This window comes from Chelon labrosus (genome assembly GCF_963514085.1).
Source record: "Chelon labrosus genome assembly, chromosome: 1".
NCBI lineage: Eukaryota > Metazoa > Chordata > Actinopteri > Mugiliformes > Mugilidae > Chelon > Chelon labrosus.
The window spans coordinates 19,850,163-19,872,130 of record NC_140337.1 but is presented as its reverse complement, the minus strand read 5'-3'; positions in this window follow the sequence as shown (position 1 = coordinate 19,872,130).

The following is a 21,968-nucleotide window of genomic DNA, read 5'->3' as shown; positions in this document are numbered from 1 at the left end:
TCAAATAAGGAAGAGAGTGGGAGGGATCTCACTAGGATCCCCAGACAAAGAACGAGCAAATCGTAACAATTGATCGTTAATCATAATAATTTTAACAATAAAACTCATTACTCCTACCTGAGCAATAGTTTAACAGTTTACGGCACAGTCTTACAGTTAGATAAACAATAATATTAAACTTAACACATCCAGGCTGTAACAAGGAATCAGCGATGAAGTGAAGACCTTCAAATTGTCCTGCGAGTCCAGCTCTTTGTCTCATGTTGGACGTCACTGCAGTCTGTCTGGATCAGCTGGAGGAAAACTATAGGCAGACAAATAGACATGTCAAATAATGTTATGTAACATACTTAATATAACTCTTATGAGTGTTCAACAGCTCATTATTTATTTAATTAAAAACATCATATTATATTAAATTACTCCAATTATATATATATACTGTCATTAATGTTGTTGCAAGCCATAAATGTTTCCTACTTTATGTGGTGGAATAATATATTTTTCAGTTTGACACAGTTTAATTTAAAAATATCTTCCCTTTAAATTGTAAAACTTCAACATTATTACTGTGATAAGCACCCGCTAGCAAGGCGGCGAATTAGCCGGCGGCTAACCCCACTAGCCTCCGCGTTAGCTCACGGCGAACTGCCGCGGCTAATTCGTGTTTAACTCCCGCGGGTCCGCGGTTAAATCCCGGTTAGCTAGCGGTTAGTTAGCGGTTAGCTCGAGGCTAACTCCGCGGTTGAGTCCGCGGCGTTAAGCTAGCGGCTAGCTAGCTCCGTTAGCTCCGCTAGCTTGCTAACATACATGAGCTATGCTGGAAGGCCAGTCGTCGGCTAAATCACTGGGCGGCTAGTCGTTAGCGTCTGTTAGCAGTTTAGCTATTCACTGACCTAATAAGATGAAGGAAACGGGTCAGGGATGTTGTGTCAGGAGTTTCAGCAAAGCAGCCAGATATAATTTGTGTTTAAAATAAAGAAAAAGGTCATAATGTCAGGTTCTGGCCCCCTACAGTACTGCAGTAATGGTTTGGGGGGTTTTAATGTTTTGGCAGATCATGTTTTCCACTGAGAGCTCTTTTCCCGCCTCTCGTCCCCAGCAGCTGCGTGTGTGAACGTGTGTAAGCTGGTGGGGGTCTGGTTGTCATGGCTACCAGGGTCAACTGCTCCTGTTAGAATGTCAGTTGGAAGACGGGGAAAGAGAGAGAAAATGCTGAAAAATCGCCTCGAACAGGAAGGACTTGTGGCCAAACCGTATTTCCAATCATTGAACCGACTTAACTTTGGGCATCTTGAGGCTTTCCTGAACGTCTAGATGTGTAATTTGTAGGTAAAATGAAGAAATGTGACCTATTCAAAGCGATTCAAAGAAAGGTTACGTCTGCTTTCCTCCAGAAATTTCCCTGCCTTTGTAACATGGCAGTCTATGGAGCTGTGGGTGGGTGTTGCTGGCGCATCTTTGTGTCTGACGCCAAAACTATAAGACTTACAGCTTTAGCAGACGAATTTGAGTGAGAAGACACATTTTCCTACGTTTCTATGTATAAATTATGTCTGTCGTGTGAAATTTGTGGCCACGGGAGCAGTTTCGGTGCAGTTTTTTGACTAACTTTCTTCTCCCCTCCTCACTCTAGCTGATGATGTCATCCACTCTAGCACAAACATTCCGCGCAATACACACCCATTATAAACCCTGAAATTTGAGTAAAAACCTACACAACTCTGAGGCTTCATAGTTTAAAAACGGTAAAAGTTGTCGCTAAGTGAAGTGAATCTCTGAAGAGAAGGCAAGAGTACCTACGTTTTAAAGTTTAAATGAAGTCTCTCGGTTAAAGTATGCCAGAGCAGTTCATTGTTGAAAATGTCTGTTGAATTTTTTTTTTTTTCGGGCTTCTCCATTCATTTCAATAGGGAAATTTGTCGCAGTTTTTTCGCGACTACGTCGCGAAAAAATCTTGTTTGAAAGAACTGTATAGAAGCACACCGAGTCCGATCGAGACGCACGTTTTGATGTATTTTGTGTCTGTGTGCGGCGAACGGTATTTGAGTTGAAAGGTTTCGAAAATGCGTAGGAAAAAGTTTAATAATAATAATAATAATAATAATAAGAAGAAAAACGTAGTGAAGAACAATAGTTTGCAATGCTTCGCACTGCAAACTATTGACCCCCATAGCTTTGCTATGAGGGGGGTCAATAGTTTGCATTGCGTAGCACTGCATCACTAATAACTAGACAATTCCCCTGCGGGAAATCGCGAGAGTGATGCAGTGGCCGCAGCAGTCTGCGATACCATGCTATATTGCTGTGATAGTACGATGCTACGATGCTATGATGATGCTACTATGCCAAGATGCTACTACAATGCTATGATGCTAAGATACTAAGATGCTATGATACTAAGATGCTACAAAGCTAAGATACTATGTTGCTACGATGCTAAGATGCTACAATGCAATTATACCAAGATGCTATGATGCTTTAATGATCACCTGTTCATATAGTCATAATATAATCCTGGTGAAAATATTTGCGACTAACGTTGCAAATAATTTCATGTTTGACTACAAAAAGTAATGGTCAGGTCAAGACAGGTATGAAAGTATTCGCGACTTACGTCGCGAATGTCTTTACTAAGTAGCATGTCTTTACTACCATGAGCAGCAGCTATAACAAAAAGCACAACTCAAATAGTCATTTAAGGCCTGGTTCCTTCTGACTGGATGGGTGTGAGTTTGATGTCATGCAGGGTACAACAAACCAAACAGGATGAGGAGGATGCAGTAGGCCTGGCTGAGAGAGAGAGACACTGAGAAGGGTCGTCCTTTACGCCCTTCTACAAACTGAAGGGCAGGTACAGGCAGCAGACCCCTCCCAGCTCCACCTGAAAGCCAGCATCACATAAGGAAGAGAGTGGGAGGGATCGTCACACCCCCACCAGGATTATATTATGACTATATGAACAGGTGAATTATTATGATTAACGATCAATTATTACAATTTGCTCGTTAATCATAATAATTTTAACAATAAAACTCATTACTCCTACCTGAGCAATAGTTTAACAGTTTACGGCACAGTCTTACAGTTAGAAAAACAATAATATTAAACTTAACACATCCAGGCTGTAACAAGGAATCAGCGATGAAGTGAAGACCTTCAAATTGTCCTGCGAGTCCAGCTCTTTGTCTCATGTTGGACGTCACTGCAGTCTGTCTGGATCAGCTGGAGGAAAACTATAGGCAGACAAATAGACATGTCAAATAATGTTATGTAACATACTTAATATAACTCTTATGAGTGTTCAACAGCTCATTATTTATTTCATTAAAAACATCATATTATATTAAATTACTCCAATTATATATATATACTGTCATTAATGTTGTTGCAAGCCATAAATGTGTCCTACTTTATGTGGTGGAATAATATATTTTTCAGTTTGACACAGTTTAATTTAAAAATATCTTCCCTTTAAATTGTAAAACTTCAACATTATTACTGTGATAAGCACCCGCTAGCAAGGCGGCGAATTAGCCGGCGGCTAACCCCACTAGCCTCCGCGTTAGCTCACGGCGAACTGCCGCGGCTAATTCGTGTTTAACTCCCGCGGGTCCGCGGTTAAATCCCGGTTAGCTAGCGGTTAGTTAGCGGTTAGCTCGAGGCTAACTCCGCGGTTGAGTCCGCGGCGTTAAGCTAGCGGCTAGCTAGCTCCGTTAGCTCCGCTAGCTTGCTAACATACATGAGCTATGCTGGAAGGCTAGTCGTCGGCTAAATCACTGGGCGGCTAGTCGTTAGCGTCTGTTACCAGTTTAGCTATTCACTGACCTAATAAGATGAAGGAAACGGGTCAGGGATGTTGTGTCAGGAGTTTCAGCAAAGCAGCCAGATATAATTTGTGTTTAAAATAAAGGAAAAGGTCATAATGTCAGGTTCTGGCCCCCTACAGTACTGCAGTAATGGTTTGGGGGGTTTTAATGTTTTGGCAGATCATGTTTTCCACTGAGAGCTCTTTTCCCGCCTCTCGTCCCCAGCAGCTGCGTGTGTGAACGTGTGTAAGCTGGTTGGGGTCTGGTTGTCATGGCTACCAGGGTCAACTGCTCCTGTTAGAATGTCAGTTGGAAGACGGGGAAAGAGAGAGAAAATGCTGAAAAATCGCCTCGAACAGGAAGGACTTGTGGCCAAACCGTATTTCCAATCATTGAACCGACTTAACTTTGGGCATCTTGAGGCTTTCCTGAACGTCTACATATGCAGTTTGTGGGTAAAATGACGAAATGTGACCTATTCTAAGCGATTCAAAGAAAGGTTACGTCTGCTTTCCTCCAGAAATTTCCCTGCCTTTTTAACATGGCAGTCTATGGAGCTGTGGATGGGTGTTGCTGGCGCATCTTTGTGTCTGACGCCAAAACTATAAGACTTACAGCTTTAGCAGACGAATTTGAGTGAGAAGACAAATTTTCCTACGTTTCTATGTATAAATTATGTCTGTCGTGTGAAATTTGTGGCCACGGGAGCAGTTTCTGTGCAGTTTTTTGACTAACTTTCTTCTCCCCTCCTCACTCTAGCTGATGATGTCATCCACTCTAGCACAAACATTCCGCGCAATACACACCCATTATAAACCCTGAAATTTGAGTAAAAACCTACACAACTCTGAGGCTTCATAGTTTAAAAACGGTAAAAGTTGTCGACAAGTGAAGTGAATCTCTGAAGAGAAGGCAAGAGTACCTACGTTTTAAAGTTTAAATGAAGTCTCTCGGATAAAGTATGCCAGAGCAGTTCATTGTTGAAAATGTCTGTTGAATTTTTTTTTTTTTCGGGCTTCTCCATTCATTTCAATTGGGAAATTTGTCGCAGTTTTTTCGCGACTACGTCGCGAAAAAATCGTGTTTGAAAGAACTGTATAGAAGCACACCGAGTCCGATCGAGACGCACGTTTTGATGTATTTTGACCTGTGTGCGACGAACGGTATTTGAGTTGAAAAGTTTCGAAAATGCGTAGGAAAAAGTTTAATAATAATAATAATAAAAAGAAAAAACGTAGTGAAGAACAATAGTTTGCAGTGCTTCGCACTGCAAACTATTGGCCCCCATAGCTTTGCTATGAGGGGGTCAATAGTTTGCATTGCGTAGCACTGCATCACTAATAATAAGAAGAAAAACGTAGTGAAGAACAATAGTTTGCATTGCGTAGCACTGCAAACTATTGACCCCCATAGCTTTGCTATGAGGGGGGTCAATAGTTTGCATTGCGTAGCACTGCATCACTAATAACTAGACAATTCCCCTGCGGGAAATCGCGAGAGTGATGCAGTGGCCGCAGCAGTCTGCGATACCATGCTATATTGCTGTGATAGTACGATGCTACGATGCTACGATGATGCTACTATGCCAAGATGCTACAATGCTATGATGCTAAGATACTGAGATGCTATGATACTAAGATGCTACAAAGCTAAGATACTATGTTGCTACGATGCTAAGATGCTACAATGCAATTATACTAAGATGCTATGATGCTTTAATGATCACCTGTTCATATAGTCATAATATAATCCTGGTGAAAATATTTGCGACTTACGTTGCAAATAATTTCATGTTTGACTACAAAAAGTAATGGTCAGGTCAAGACAGGTATGAAAGTATTCGCGACTTACGTCGCGAATGTCTTTACTAAGTAGCATGTCTTTACTACCATGAGCAGCAGCTATAACAAAAAGCACAACTCAAATAGTCATTTAAGGCCTGGTTCCTTCTGACTGGATGGGTGTGAGTTTGATGTCATGCAGGGTACAACAAACCAAACAGGATGAGGAGGATGCAGTAGGCCTGGCTGAGAGAGAGAGACACTGAGAAGGGTCGTCCTTTATGCTTCGCCTTCTACAAACTGAAGGGCAGGTACAGGCAGCAGACCCCTCCCAGCTCCACCTGAAAGCCAGCATCAAATAAGGAAGAGAGCGAGACGGATCGTCACACCCCCACCTTTAAGAGGGGTGTCCTCACTAGGATCCCCAGACAAAGAACAGCAAATCGTGATAATTGATCGTTAATCATAATAATTTTAACAATAAAACTCATTACTCCTGCCTGAGCAATAGTTTAACAGTTCACGGCACAGTCTTACAGTTAGAAAAACATCAATATTAAACTTAACACATCCAGGCTGTAACAAGGAATCAGCGATGAAGTGAAGACCTTCAAATTGTCCTGTGAGTCCAGCTCTTCGTCTCACGTTGGACGTCACTGCAGTCTGTCTGGATCAGCTGGAGGAATACTATACGCAGACAAATAGACCTGTCAAATAATGTTATGTAACATACTTAATATAACTCTTATGAGTGTTCAACAGCTCATTATTTATTTAATTAAAAACATCATATATTAAATTACTCCAATTATATATATATACTGTCATTAATGTTGTTGCAAGCCATAAATGTTTCCTACTTTATGTGGTGGAATAATATATTTTTCAGTTTGACACAGTTTAATTTAAAAATATCTTCCCTTTAAATAGTAAAACGTCAACATTATTACTGTGATAAGCTCCCGCGAGCAACGCGGCGAATTAGCCGGCAGCTAACCCCACTAGCCTCCGCATTAGCTCACGGCTAACCACCGCGGCTAATTCGTGTTTAACTCCCGCGGGTCTGCGGTTAAATCCCGGTTAGCTAGCGGTTAGCTAGCGGTTAGCTCGAGGCTAACTCCGCGGTTGAGTCCGCGGCGTTAAGGTAGCGGCTAGCTAGCTCCGTTAGCTCCGCTAGCTCGCTAACATACATGAGCTATGGTGGACGGCTAGTCGTTAGCGTCTGTTAGCAGTTTAGCTATTCACTGACCTAATAAGATGAAGGAAACGGGTCAGGGATGTTGTGTCAGCAGTTTCAGCAAAGCAGCCAGATATAATTTGTGTTTAAAATAAAGAAAAAAGGTCAAACATGACTGAGAAGTTGTCATTCAGTCAATGAGAAGAGCAATAGCTAAGAGGCCCAGCAGCTGTGTGAAAGCACCAAGGGAGACAGGGATGGTTTGGGGGGTTTTAATGTTTTGGCAGATCCTGTTTTCCACTGGGAGCTTAAATAGTGGCTAGCGCTGACGCGCTAGCTGCTCTGCTTTCTCTGTCTGTCATTTTACACACGCAGATTCAAATTAAGTGCTAAGAACTACTAAAATGGCTGCCTAATGTTAGCATTAGGTTAATGCATGTCTTTAATTTTTAGTGGCAAGAAATTAGTGGCTAGCTATTCGCTAACATGCTAATGGTGCCACTAATGCTACCACCAATTTCTACCACTAAAAATTAGCATTAGCCGCTAATGGTAACAATTAACATGACGCGCTAGCCACTAATTTTAACATTGGTTTAGTGTTAGCATGTCTTTTAAGCCACTAAAAATTAAATACATGCTAATTGCTAACATGCTAATTGCTAATATGCTATTCGCTAACATGCTAATGCTGCCACTAATGCTACCACCAATTTCTTGCCACTAAAAAGTAGCATTAGCCGCTAATGGTAACAATTAACATGACGCGCTAGCCACTAATTTTAACATTGGTTTAGTGTTAGCATGTCTTTTAAGCCACTAAAAATTAAATACATGCTAATTGCTAACATGCTAATTGCTAATATGCTATTCGCTAACATGCTAATGCTGCCACTAATGCTACCACCAATTTCTTGCCACTAAAAAGTAGCATTAGCCGCTAATGTTAGCAATTAACATGACGCGCTAGCCAATGACAGACAGACACCTGTCATTGTTCAACTTAGGTGCCAAAAGCCAAAATGGCTGCCCCACATACCAGTTACTTATGTCAGTTGGAAGTTTCCCGCCTCTTTCTGTGGAGACCCTCCTCTTCTGCTGCGTGTGAGCGTGTGTATGCCCGTTGGGGCCTTGTTGTCACGGTTACCAGTTTGAATTTCAGTTAGAAGATGGCTAGAGGGAGAGAAAATGCTGAAACAAACCTCCTCGAACAGGAAGGCCTTGTGGCCAAACCGTGTTTCCAATCATTGAACCGACTTCACTTTGGGCATCTTGAGTCTTTCCTGAACGTCTAGATATGCAGTTTGTGGGTAAAATGAAGAAATGTGAGCTATAAAGAGCGATTCAAAGAAAGGATTGCTTCTGCTTTGCTCCAGAAATTTAACATGGCAGTCTATGAAGCTGTGGATGGGTGTTGCTGGCGCATCTTTGCGTCTCACGCCAAAACTATAAGACTTTACAGCTTTAGCAGACGAATTTGAGCGAGAAGACAAATTTTCCTACGTTTCTATGTATAAATTATGTCTGAGGTGTGAAATTTGTGGCCACGGGAGCAGTTTCTGTTTTATTTTTTGCCTATTTTCTTCTCTCCTCCTCACTCTACCTGCCACTCTAGCAGGTAGTGTCAGGTTCTGGCTCCCTACTATAGTCCTGTAATGGGTTTAGGGGGTCATAATGTTTTGGCAGTCTGTGTCTGTAATGCTTAAATGGAGTGTGGGGGGGGGGGGTCATAGTGTCAGATTCTGGCTCCCTACTATAGTCCTGTAATGGGTTGAGGGGTCATAATGTTTTGGCAGTCTGTGTCTGTAATGCTATAGTGGGAGGGGGGGTGGGGGGGGGTTGGAGTGGGGGGGTCATAATGTCAGGTTCTGGCCCCCTACAGTACTGCAGTAATGGTTTGAGGGGGTTTTAATGTTTTGGCAGATCCTGTTATCCACTGAGAACTCTTTTCCCGCCACTCGGGTCTGGTTGTCATGGCTACCAGGGTCAACTGCTGCTCCTTCTCCTTCTCCCTCTCACCTCTGCCTGAGTCAGAGGGAAAGTGCAGACTAGGATTTGCCCTCCGAACAAATGCTTGTATCTCAAAAACTACAAGTGCTATCGAGAAAACAAACACATCGTGAGCGTCAGCCAAGGGTTTTCTACAATTTAGTGTTGTCGCCATGCGCGTACTGCCAAAATTGTGGCCGTAGTCGTTTTGGAAAGAAAGTATGCGACACGAAAAATCGTCGAGAAATCCCTCTCGATTTCCACATACACACACATGGGGAAAAATTCGAAAAGCTGTCGCCGCACTCCTCTCTCAGAGGAGCCTCCAGTCCAAACCGTACGTCCCACACATATCAAACCAACACCATCTTAAAGCCAACAAAAATCCCTACGTTTTTATGTATTTTTTATCTCTGTACCTCAAAAACTGTGGCCACCACGTGAGATTGAACCTTTTTTTTTCAGAATATCACCGAAACTCTGAAGTTAGAGTGAGGCTCAGAGGGAGGGATTTTTAATTTTTTTCCCCAAATTTCACCAAACGTAAACTGCGACCCTGACCAAACCGTAAAAGGTATCGAAACGCCGTTTTCAGGAAGAGAAAGCTACACTTCCCGTGCCTCGTACAAACTTCCAAGCAAGTTCCTACTACAAAGCATGGCCGAGTAATCACTCGACAAAGCCAAGCTGTAAATTTTGGAATGTTGCCGCTTTTTTCGGGCTTCTCCATTCATTTCAATGGGAAATTTATCGCGTTTTTTTCGCGACTACGTCGCGAAAAAATATTGTTTGGAAGAACTGTATAGAAGCACACCGAGTCCGATCGAGACGCACGTTTTGATGTATTTTGTGTCTGTGTGCGACGAACGGTATTTGAGTTGAAAAGTTTCGAAAATCGGCCGTAGGAAAAAGTTTAATAATAATAAGAAGAAAAACGTAGTGAAGAACAATAGTTTGCAGTGCTTCGCACTGCAAACTATTGACTCCCATAGCTTTGCTATGAGGGTCAATAGTTTGCATTGCGTAGCACTGCATCACTAATAAGAAGAAAAACGTAGTGAAGAACAATAGTTTGCAGTGCTTCGCACTGCAAACTATTGACCCCCATAGCTTTGCTATGAGGGGGGTCAATAGTTTGCATTGCGTAGCACTGCATCACTAATAATAATAAAAAGAAAAAACGTAGTGAAGAACAATAGTTTGCAGTGCTTCGCACTGCAAACTATTGGCCCCCATAGCTTTGCTATGAGGGGGTCAATAGTTTGCATTGCGTAGCACTGCATCACTAATAAGAAGAAAAAACGTAGTGAAGAACAATAGTTTGCAGTGCTTCGCACTGCAAACTATTGACTCCCATAGCTTTGCTATGAGGGTCAATAGTTTGCATTGCGTAGCACTGCATCACTAACTAGACAATTCCCCTGCGGGAAATCGCGAGAGTGATGCAGTGGCCGCAGCAGTCTGCGATACCATGCTATATTGCTGTGATAGTACGATGCTACGATGCTATGATGATGCTACTATGCCAAGATGCTACAACGCTATGATGCTAAGATACTAAGATGCTATGACACTAAGATGCTACAAAGCTAAGATACTATGTTGCTACGATGCTAAGATGCTACAATGCAATTATACTAAGATGCTATGATGCTTTAATGATCACCTGTTCATATAGTCATAATATAATCCTGGTGAAATTATTTGCGATTTACGTCGCAAATAATTTCATGTTTGACTACAAAAAGTAATGGTCACGTCAAGACAGGTATGAAAGTATTCGCGACTTACGTCGCGAATGTCTTTACTAAGTAGCATGTCTTTACTACCATGAGCAGCAGCTATAACAAAAAGCACAACTCAAATAGTCATTTAAGGCCTGGTTCCTACTGACTGGATGGGTGTGAGTTTGATGTCATGCAGGGTACAACAAACCAAACAGGATGAGGAGGATGCAGTAGGCCTGGCTGAGAGAGAGAGGCACTGAGAAGGGTCGTCCTTTATGCTTCGCCTTCTACAAACTGAAGGGCAGGTACAGGCAGCAGACCCCTCCCAGCTCCACCTGAAAGCCAGCATCAAATAAGGAAGAGAGTGGGACGGATCGTCACACCCCCACCAGGATTATATTATGACTATATGAACAGGTGAATTATTATGATTAACGATCAATTATTACAATTTGCTCGTTAATCATGATAATTTTAACAATAAAACTCATTACTCCTACCTGAGCAATAGTTTAACAGTTTACGGCACAGTCTTACAGTTAGAAAAACATCAATATTAAACTTAACACATCCAGGCTGTAACAAGGAATCAGCGATGAAGTGAAGACCTTCAAAATGTCCTGTTAGTCCAGCTCTTTGTCTCATGTTGGACGTCACTGCAGTCTGTCTGGATCAGCTGGAGGAAAACTATACACAGACAAATAGACATGTCAAATAATGTTATGTAACATACTGAATATAACTCTTATGAGTGTTCAACAGCTTATTATTTATTTAATTAAAAATATCATATTATATTAAATGACTCCAATTATAAATATATACTGTCATTAATGTTGTTACAAGCCATAAATGTTTCCTACTTTATGTGGTGGAATAATATATTTTTCAGTTTGACACAGTTTAATTTAAAAATATCTTCCCTTTAAATTGTAAAACTTCAACACTATTACTTTGATAAGCACCCGCTAGCAAGGCGGCGAATTAGCCGGCGGCTAACCCCACTAGCCTCCGCGTTAGCTCACGGCTAACTGCCGCGGCTAATTCTTGTTTAACTCCCGCGGGTCCGCGGTTAAATCCCGGTTAGCTAGCGGTTAAATCCCGGTTAGCTCGCGGTTAGCTCGAGGCTAGCTCGCGGTTAGCTCGAGGCTAACTCCGCGGTTGAGTCCGCGGCGGTTAGCTAGCGGCTAGCTAGCTCCGTTAGCTCCGCTAGCTTGCTAACATACATGAGCTATGCTGGAAGGCTAGTCGTCGGCTAAATCACTGGGCGGCTAGTAGTTAGCGTCTGTTACCAGTTGAGCTATTCACTGACCTAATAAGATGAAGGAAACGGGTCAGGGATGTTGTGTCAGGAGTTTCAGCAAAGCAGCCAGATATAATTTGTGTTTAAAATAAAGGAAAAGGTCAAACATGACTGAGAAATTGTCAGTCAGTCAATGAGAAGAGCTATAGCTAAGAGGCCCAGCAGCTGTGTGAAAGCACCAAGGGAGACAGGGGTGGTTTGGGGGGTTTTAATGTTTTGGCAGATCATGTTTTCCACTGAGAGCTCTTTTCCCGCCTCTCGTCCCCTCCTGCTGCGTGTGTAAGCTGGTTGGGGTCTGGTTGTCATGGCTACCAGGGTCAACTGACGCTGAAGTCTCCTTCTCTCTCTCACCTCTGCCTGAGTCAGAGGGAAAGTGCAAACTAGGATTTGCCCTCCGAACAAATGCTCATAAATCAAAAACTACAAGTCCTATCGGGAAAACGAACACATCGTGAGCGTCAGCCGAGGGTTTTCTACAATTTAGTGTTGTTCCCACGCGCCTACTGCGAAAGTTGTGGCCGTAGTCGTTTTAGAAAAAAAGTATGCGACGTGAAAAATCGTCGAAAAATCGCTCTCGCTTTCCACATACACACACATGGGGAAAAATTCGAAAACTGGTCGGCGCACTCCTCGCTCGGAGGAGCCTGCAGCCCAAACCGTACGTCTCACACAAATAAAACCCACACCATCTGAAAGCCAACAAAAATCCCTACGTTTTTACGTATGTTTTATCTCTGTACCTCAAAATCTGTGGCCACCACGTGAGATTGAACCTTTTTTTTTCAGAATATCACCGAAACTCTGAAGTTAGAGTGTCGGTCAGAGTGGGCCCATAGAGCCCCATTATAAACGCTGATTTTTAATTTTTTTCCCCAAATTTCACCAAAACGTAAACTGCGACCCTGACCAAACCGTAAAAGGTATCGAAACGCCGTTTTCAGGAAGAGAAAGATACACTTCCCGTGCCTCGTACAAACTTCCAAGCAAGTTTCTACTACAAAGCATGGCCGAGTAATCACTCGACAAAGCCAAGCTGTAAATTTTGGAATGTTGCCGCTTTTTTCGGGCTTCTCCATTCATTTCAATGGGAAATTTATCGACTACGTCGCGAAAAAATCTTGTTTGAAAGAACTGTATAGAAGCACACCGAGTCCGATCGAGACGCACGTTTTGATGTATTTTGTGTCTGTGTGCGACGAACGGTATTTGAGTTGAAAAGTTTCGAAAAATCGGGTGTGGAAAAAGTTTAATAATAAGAAGAAAAAACGTAGTGAAGAACAATAGTTTGCATTGCGTAGCACTGCATCACTAATAAAAAGAAAAAACGTAGTGAAGAACAATAGTTTGCAGTGCTTCGCACTGCAAACTATTGACACCCATAGCTTTGCTATGAGGGTCAATAGTTTGCATTGCGTAGCACTGCATCACTAATAAGCAATATATGAGTCCTAAATGTTTCTTCAGAAACTTATATAGAAAATATGTTACAACCCAGAGTCTGATAAATCCAGTGACTTGACTTTGAGAAAGACAGAGGAGTTTTCAGAGCCTTTTTCATATTTTCCATTTGGAAATTGATCACTTGTTTGGTGCTCATTGCCAGATGGGTACACAGAGATAACACTGACTGAGGTTCTGTCGACCAATCTGAACCAGATTATCAGAGTATCATACTGGGTAACACTGGAGCACCTGAGTGTGACATCTTGACCCAAATGGACGTCCATAGTCTGAAACTGACCGAACCTAACCTGAGACAGAGAACCAGCCTGAAACCAACAGAGAAACAACAGAGTTGCTTGTTTTGAAGTGACATGTGTTATGACTCCTTAGATGTTTAAAGGTCAAGGAGACATAAACACGACAATTAAAATAAATGGAGCCAGAGTTTGTGTGGGAAAAAGAAAAATGTTTTATTAACTAAGCGAATCTACTAATACAGGTAGCCAAATTGTGAAGAAATGTGAGACGGTGTGGTTGGGCCAAATAAACCAAAATGAGCAGACAACAAAACTGGTCCTAAACTCAGTCTAGACTTGAAACAAAATGCAAATAAAAGCCTGACTCTCTCATCTAGAAACCGTGCTGAACCAAAAACAAATACAAAAGTGGCACCAACCCTAAAACCTAGTGTTTATAGACAAAAGAGTGCTACGTGATTTAAAAATGTATGGAGTACCCCAAAACTTACCTAACCACACATACTCACTCCACAACACTACAGTTTTTAAACAACGAAGTTCACTCAACAAATTATAGCACAGGTAGAGTGTGATCACCGCTGGCACGGCCCTTTTATGACTGGCCAGCATGGCTCCACAGGTGTAGGTTAATTAGGCTCATTTTACCCGAGAGTCGGTGACAATGGCGCTCTATCAGTGCTGTTTTTGGATGCTTATACCAGTGAGACATGATGAGTTGGGTGATCCTGGAGACATCTGTGGGTGATTCCTGCACTATAACAGTGATTCTTTGGAGATACTCTTCCTCAATATCATTCATTACTGCAGTAGCTCTGATGTTGGGTCTATACTCACTGGACCTGATGCATGAATAATGTGAGTCATTAAATATTAACTAGCTCACATGCTCATACTTTTGCAACTTCAGAACAGTTTCCCCCAATACTCTGTGTATATGCAACCTTTTACAATCAGCCGAAGCCGTTAACGTTAAACCATATTTAACACTATCTTTGCTACTTCAAGGCAGGATATTAAAAAAAAAAAAAAAAAATAAAAAAACATGTTTCCTAATGAGGTCTGCACTGAATGAATCTTCATTTTCCTCATTCGTAGAATTCATGTTAAAAATATGTCATTATGTCATATGTCTACTCTGAAAATCAATATATTAGTCCGAAATGTTTCTTTAGAAACCTGTATATAAATGTGTTACAGATAAGAGTCAGCCAGTATTCACTGCGTCCTTTCAGATTCTATTTCCAGAAAGATACCAGTTAACTGGTCTCAAGATTTTCACCTCAGCTGAGTTCAGACCACATGCTGTCTCTTCCTGTTAACAGTTCAGACTGCGCTATGAGCCAATCCAGACAGTTGTCAGTGTTTTACCAGCTCCCTCTCTATTAAACACTAATCATATGTTTGTTTAGTTAAATAGACTCTGACAGAGAGAAAGGAAGTGCTGAAAGTTAACCATAGAAAGAATATGACAATGAATGAATATTGGATCTTTATTGCAGAATTTGATTTTTCTTCCTCACGTCAACAGGCCATCTAAAGCCACAGAGCATATTAATACCACACAGAATCATTCCCAGTTTCTCCTCAGTCTATCTGGTAGCAGCATAGACAACATTTGGCTCCAGCTCTCTTCTCTTTGCTCTCTTTTGAAAAGTCACTGCAGCGTCGTTCAGGTCGTCAGAGCCACATTTCTGTGAAAAGAACATTTACAATCACAACACAGTCCCAGGTAATGTTGAGCAGGACAAGTTACAGTTGTCAAAGAGACATGTTTGTGCTCTTCAATGGACAAACTGCAGTTTCTTTTTTGTATTCGGCCCATATAAATATAATACAAATATATTTCTAAATATACAGTACATACTGTACATTCCAATGTATTGCAGACAAGCAAAACCTATAGAGGCTGATTCTGGTTAAGCTTTACTAAACAATAAATAAAAATAAATGTTAAAGTTGGATTTACCTGTCTTTGCTCTGGATTCTGTTTTTCTTGAGCTGAGTGACAGAAAGAAAACATCTGGTTATTGATCACTGACTATTTTTAAGAATAGACCATAAATGCAAAGCCATAAGTACCTTTTTTAAGCTTCAAGTGAACAACCAGACCAATGATGACCATGACAAGGACAACAGTCAGTCCACCCAGGACCACACTCATCAGCTTTACCATTCCATCAGACTCTTTAGAACAAAGACAAGTTACAAGAAAGAAAGTTAGTCTCTATTTTCACTTTAGAGATTTGAGACTACGCTAAAATTAAAATGGAAAAAAATATTATGGAAATTCTTATTTGGACAGTTGCTGTCTATGCTACCGTGAGGCTGATCACTGCCTTTTAAATAAATAAAGATAATTTCATTCTTGATTTTATTTCTGGATATTTTACATGTGGAGACAACATCAAAGCATCTCTTTGTATAAGTAGAAAATGACTTGACCAAACAAAACGTACCTATTAAAGTAAAGCCACTTACCGTCAATATTTAAATATGTCCCACTGAAAAGTAGTTTTCCATTTCTGATAATTCCACAGAAATACAACCCAGAGTCTGATAAATCCAGTGACTTGATTTTGAGAAAGACGGAGGAGCTGTTGGAGCTTGTTTCGTATTTTTCTTTTGGGAGTTGATCAATGTTTTGCTGCTTTTTGCCAGATGGGTCCACAGTAGAGATAAAACTGACTGAGGTTCCTTTGACCACTCTGAACCAGCTTATCAGAGTATCATACTCTGTAACATTGGAGCACGCGAGTGTGACTTCTTTACCCAACTGACCGTCCATAGTCTGAAACTCAGAACCTGAGACAGAGAACCAGCCTGAAACCAACAGAGAAACAACAGAGTTACTTGTTTTAAAGTGACATGAGGTAAATCATTTGGTAAATAATTTGAGGAGTGAAGTTAGGAACAATTAAAGTCAGTACTTACAGAGGCTGCAGAGACTAAAAGCTGTTATCAGGGTGAAGTTCATGGTTGTGCGTATGACTGGAGCTCTGCAAAGTCCGTATTTGTTGTGAGCCCAGGAAGGGTGAGCTTTTAAAGTAAAGAGGCGGGGTGTTTATGTGTTGCTTACCCTGTTGTTCATAGCTAGCCACATACTGTTAATGCTTTCAGGGCAGTGAGAGTTGATTCAGACTGTGTCATTACAGAATAAGTGTGAGAAAGGAACCTGTAGTAACTGCGTTTCGTGAGAGCATACTAACAGGGATATTGTGAAACGTTTACAGTTTATTGCAGAAAAGGAACCTGTGGTGAATTGTTGACATGCTTTATTAATGAATGCTGCTCTATGAATGCTGTGTTTGGATGCTGATACCAGTGAGACATGATGAGTTGGGTGATCCTGGAGACATCTGTGGATGATTCCTGCACTATGACAGTGATTCTTTGGAGATACTCTTCCTCAGTATCATTCATTGCTGCAATAGCTGTGATGTTGGGCTAATCTCATCAGACCTGATGCATGAATAATGTGTGTACATGAATAATGTGTGTACACACACTTTATATTAAATAGTTCACACGCACAGTTTAATAACTTTTGTGGCATCCATCAATACCTGCGTACTATCTGTTTGTTCTCAGGAATTTTAAGAGTGTGACATGTCAGAAATTTCCTTGCAGTAGAAAATACTCTACCATCATTCACTCATTTCATAATTTAAAATAACATTCCCACTTACGTAGAATAAGTAAGATATTAGATATTGTATTTTCATCATATAATGGGTGAGTGGGGAAAAAAATGTATCCTGAAGATATCTTGGTTTAGGACTGAGTCAGATGATCTTAGGTTGATCATTCTGATGATCCAGGTGTGCTGTGGTAGGTGATAAACTGGAGCTAATTAAATCAGAAAGATAAAATAAAAAAATTAATACAAATGCTATTTTTATGTATTTGTATACATAAAGATGTTGCGTATCTTATGCACTTATCCATGTCTAAAGCTTCCTGGTTTCCTCTTGTGTCTGTAATAGTTTGCACGGTAGTTGACTGCCACTTTCACTAACAAAGGCCATGCCTTGATTGATGCAAATAAATGTATTGGTACACAGGTTTTGAGAGAAATGGATGGAGGGACAAAAAGGGGCAGGGAGTATGGGATGAAAAGTGGTCAAGGGGATGGGATGAAAAGGGTTAGAGGGGGTGCGGTCAAAAGGGAGGAATGTGTACGCTGATGATAGTAGAGGAACCCAGGGAGTAAGACTCAGGGTGGGGGAATTTCTCAGGACGCTTCCGATCCTTGTCCCCTGGTTCCTGTGATGAAAGGTGGAAGGGGAAGACAAGAGAAGAGATGGATAAACAGAGAGAGAGAGATTTAGGACGTACTTTTATATGTAAGAGAGGGAAATGGAATGATATGGGGCGTGGTTTAGTTACTGAACTCAACTTATAATTTAATGCATTGGCGTTGTTTATCAGATTGAAGTAGGTAATTTGCACACAATGCATTTATGATATGGCAGGCTTTGCGCCTCCCTGGGTGGATGATACCACTGTACACAATTGAATAAATAAATGAATGTTCCTCTGTGTTTTTTTTCTTTTTTTTACTTCTACTGCTTGGGTGTAACATTACCTATCAAATCACTGTGGCAGTGAAGTCTGCTGCCCTGACATGATTTCATTGGGGCATTTCTTCACTGCAAAGTGCCTGCCATGTGCAAACAGTCTAAATTGAATTAGGATTCAATAACATATGAACAGATGGGTAAGAACAGATTTGGCTCATGATCTTGTGTTTCTTGAATCACACATGATTGTCTTTTTGTCAGTAGGCTGAATGTGAGAGAAATATAAGAAAACATTTATGCATGAGGCCGATTATCTGAACCCTCTGTGACATCAACCATAAGTTTCCTGAAGAGTCCTTTTGAAGCTCAGCGTGGTGGCTCTTGCTGTCCACATCTTGGTTGTATCTGAGTCCTGTCTTAGTCTGAACTGGGCAAAGAGGTGGAGCATGAGTGGAGCTGACATTGCTGCTGACCTGAGGTCCTTGGCTTCCCTGATCTCTTTCCCCATGCCCTCTGATCTTCTGTGTTAGTTGTTTGGCCTTTCTCTGGTTGATGCCTCACTAAAGGTGCACATAGAATAAGATGACCATGGTACAAATGTCTACTCTGAAAATAAGCAATATATTAGTCCTAAATGTTTCTTCAGAAAGTTGTATATAAATGTGTTACAGATAAGAGTCAGCCAGTATTCACTGCGTCCTTTCAGATTCTATTTCCAGAAAGATACCAGTTAACAGGTCTCAAGATTTTCACCTCCGCTGAGTTCAGACCACATGCTGTCTCTTCCTGTTAACAGTTCAGACTGCGCTATGAGCCAATCCAGACAGTTTATTGTTTAGTGTGTATTGTTAAAGGATCCTCATTAGCTGTCACCAAAGTCGGACAAGCTAGTCTTCCTGGGGTCCAAAAAAACAAAACAAAAAAACAACAACAAATGATTAACAATGATAATTTAAAAACAATAAAACATTGTAGACATCATTAAAACATCATCAGAAATTATTCAAAATAAGTTATTACATTCATTATTACATTCATACAGTCCATTCCCTTCTCACAAATTTAAATATTGCATTCTCAAATGATACTTGAAAGATATTTTCCTATTCAGCTTACGTATATCCGGTGGACAATTATTCCAATGATTGATGGCACGATAAATGACTGTCGCTTTTAATGCATTTGATTTTGGACACGGTAACATCATCTGGCCACCACCGGCTGAGCTACTCAAATGAGAATGAACCTGATCATATCTGACAATTTGTTTATATAAAAAAATGGGTCGAGAAGAAAGGACAATGCTCTGAAAAATGTAGTCGTATTGAAAGCCAGCCTATTCTCTACCGTTAACCAGGAAAGTTGACGGTGCATACTGATAGTATTTGTTCTTATGGGACAATGTAATACCAACCTGGCAGCTCTATTGTGAGCAGTTTGTAATTTCTTTAGTTGACCCGTAGATGCTGAGGACCATACAGGTGCACAATCATCCAGGTGACATAAAATTAACGATTTAGTCACATGTACCACACTGTGTGTAGGGACATAAAAAGACATTTCCTCACCATGGAGATACCACAACCCATCTTCTTCACTATGGTATCAATGTGTTCTGCCCATGACAACCAACTATCAATTATTGTGCTCAATATTTTTACTTTGTCTACCTGTTCTATGGGTTCCCCAGACAAGTTCAAACTCATCTTTGGTGTAGATGACAGTTTATGACTCAATCCCAAGATAACTGATTTAGTTTTCAAGATATTCAATAAAAAAACTTATTTTGTTTTATCCAATCAAAAACCACATTTAATTCAGCTGATAAAACATTGTCCAGTTCACTGACAGTTTTCACAGCATAATACAATGTAGAATCATCAGCATACAATTGTACAGTCGCTTTACACAAAACCGATGGTAAATCGTTTGTGAATCTAGCATATAAAAGTGGTCCCAGGCAGCTCCCTTCCGGGACTCCGAAATCCAAGACCTTGAGACCAGCTGCCAGTATAATAAACCCGTTGCGTCCTTCCTGTGAGATAACTCTTCATAAATTGGATGGCGATTGGACTAAACCCATAGCATTCTAGTTTACCTATGAGTAGATTGTGATCTATGACATCAAATGCTGCACTAAAATCAAGTAATACGGCGCCAGTCATCTTAGCATTATCCATTTCCTTAAGCCAATCATCTGTCATTACTGTAAGGGCAGAACAAGTTGAATGGTTATGTCTGTAAGCATGTTGGAAATCTGTATTCAAGCCATTACTGTCAAAGTATTCCTGTATATGTGAGTGGACTATTCTGTCCATCAGTTTACCAAGAACTAGGAGAATAGTAATGGGTCTACTGTTCTTCCCAGTGAGTGCAAGTCTGCTATCTTTAGGTAAGGGAATCATTTTACCTTCTTTCCAGATAGTGGGAAAAATACCTTTCATTAAGCATGCATTTAATATATGATAATATTGGACCATAAACATAATCAGCTGCCAGCCCAAGTAGTTTACTGTTCAGCATGTCAGTACCCACTGAGCTGTGTTCAGGCTGAGACTTCAACAACTTCCTTACTTCCCGCTCTTCCACACTTTTCAACTGAAAAGTGCAACTCTTATCTAACATCACATTATTTTTTATCAGCTTCAGATATTAGAATCAGTATTTCCGATATTCTGCCTTAGTGCATAGACCCTATTTGTCATTAAAATATTAGTGAGTGCTGTGTTTAGATGCTGATACCAGTGAGACATGATGAATTAGGTGATCCTGGAGACATCAGTGGATGATTCCTGCACTATTACAGTGATTCATTGGAGATACTGTTCCTCAGTATGATTCATTATTGCAGTAGCTGAGATGTTGGGCTATACTCACTGGACCTGATGAATGAATTATGTGTATGCACACATTTAATTTTAAATTAACACACAGTTTAATAGGTTTTGGGCCACTCATCAATAACACAATAATACATAGTGTTGCTGATTGATTTATTATATTATTAATCATAAAACTACTATGTCACATCTTCTAGAAACCCAATAAGTCCAGTAGCCCCTTAAGCTTTGTTGTTGTTTTATAAATATGACGTGAATAACTGAGAACCTTTGTGACCCAGGACCAAACTCATCAGGCTCATCACCGCCTTTTAAATAAATACAGATAATTTCATTCTTGATTTTATTTGTCATTGAGGGGATTTCTGGACCACTTACATACGTGTGTAACTTATAATTCAAAACCGGAAATTTTCCTAATAACATGAAAATAGCTTAAGTTGTGCCGCTGTATAAAACTGGGGATAGACACCACTTCACAAATTACAGGCCAGTTTCTTTACTTCCACAATTCTCCAAAATTCTAGAAAAATGATTGAATAACAGATTAGACACATTCATAAACAAACATAAATTACTCTGACAGTCAGTATGGATTTAGAGCAAACAGCTCAACATCACTGGCATTAACAGAATCAGTTGAGGAGATCACAAACGCTATAGATCACAAACTGCATTCAGTTAGAGTATTCATAGGTCTCAAAAAAGCTTTTGATATAATTAATCACAACATATTAATCAATAAACTTGAATGGTACAGGATCAGGGGGTTAGCATTGCACTGGGTGAGAAGTTATTTAAGTAACAGAAAACAATTTGTAAAGTTGGGGGAACATTCATCGTCATGCTTGGAGATTGCTTGTGGTGTCCCACAGGGGTCCGGATTAGGTCCAAAACTATTTATACTTTACATAAATGACATATGCAAAGTTTCAAGAACATTAAAATTAGTGTTATTTATAGATGACACTAATATTTTTTGTTCTGGGGGGATTTACGTGAACTACTGGGGAGGATCACCACTGAAATGTGCAAGCTGAAAATGTGGTTTTATCTGCGCTTCAGTCTTATCGGTCAGCTTCAGAATACATGCAAATGTTTCACATATGTTTTCTGTGG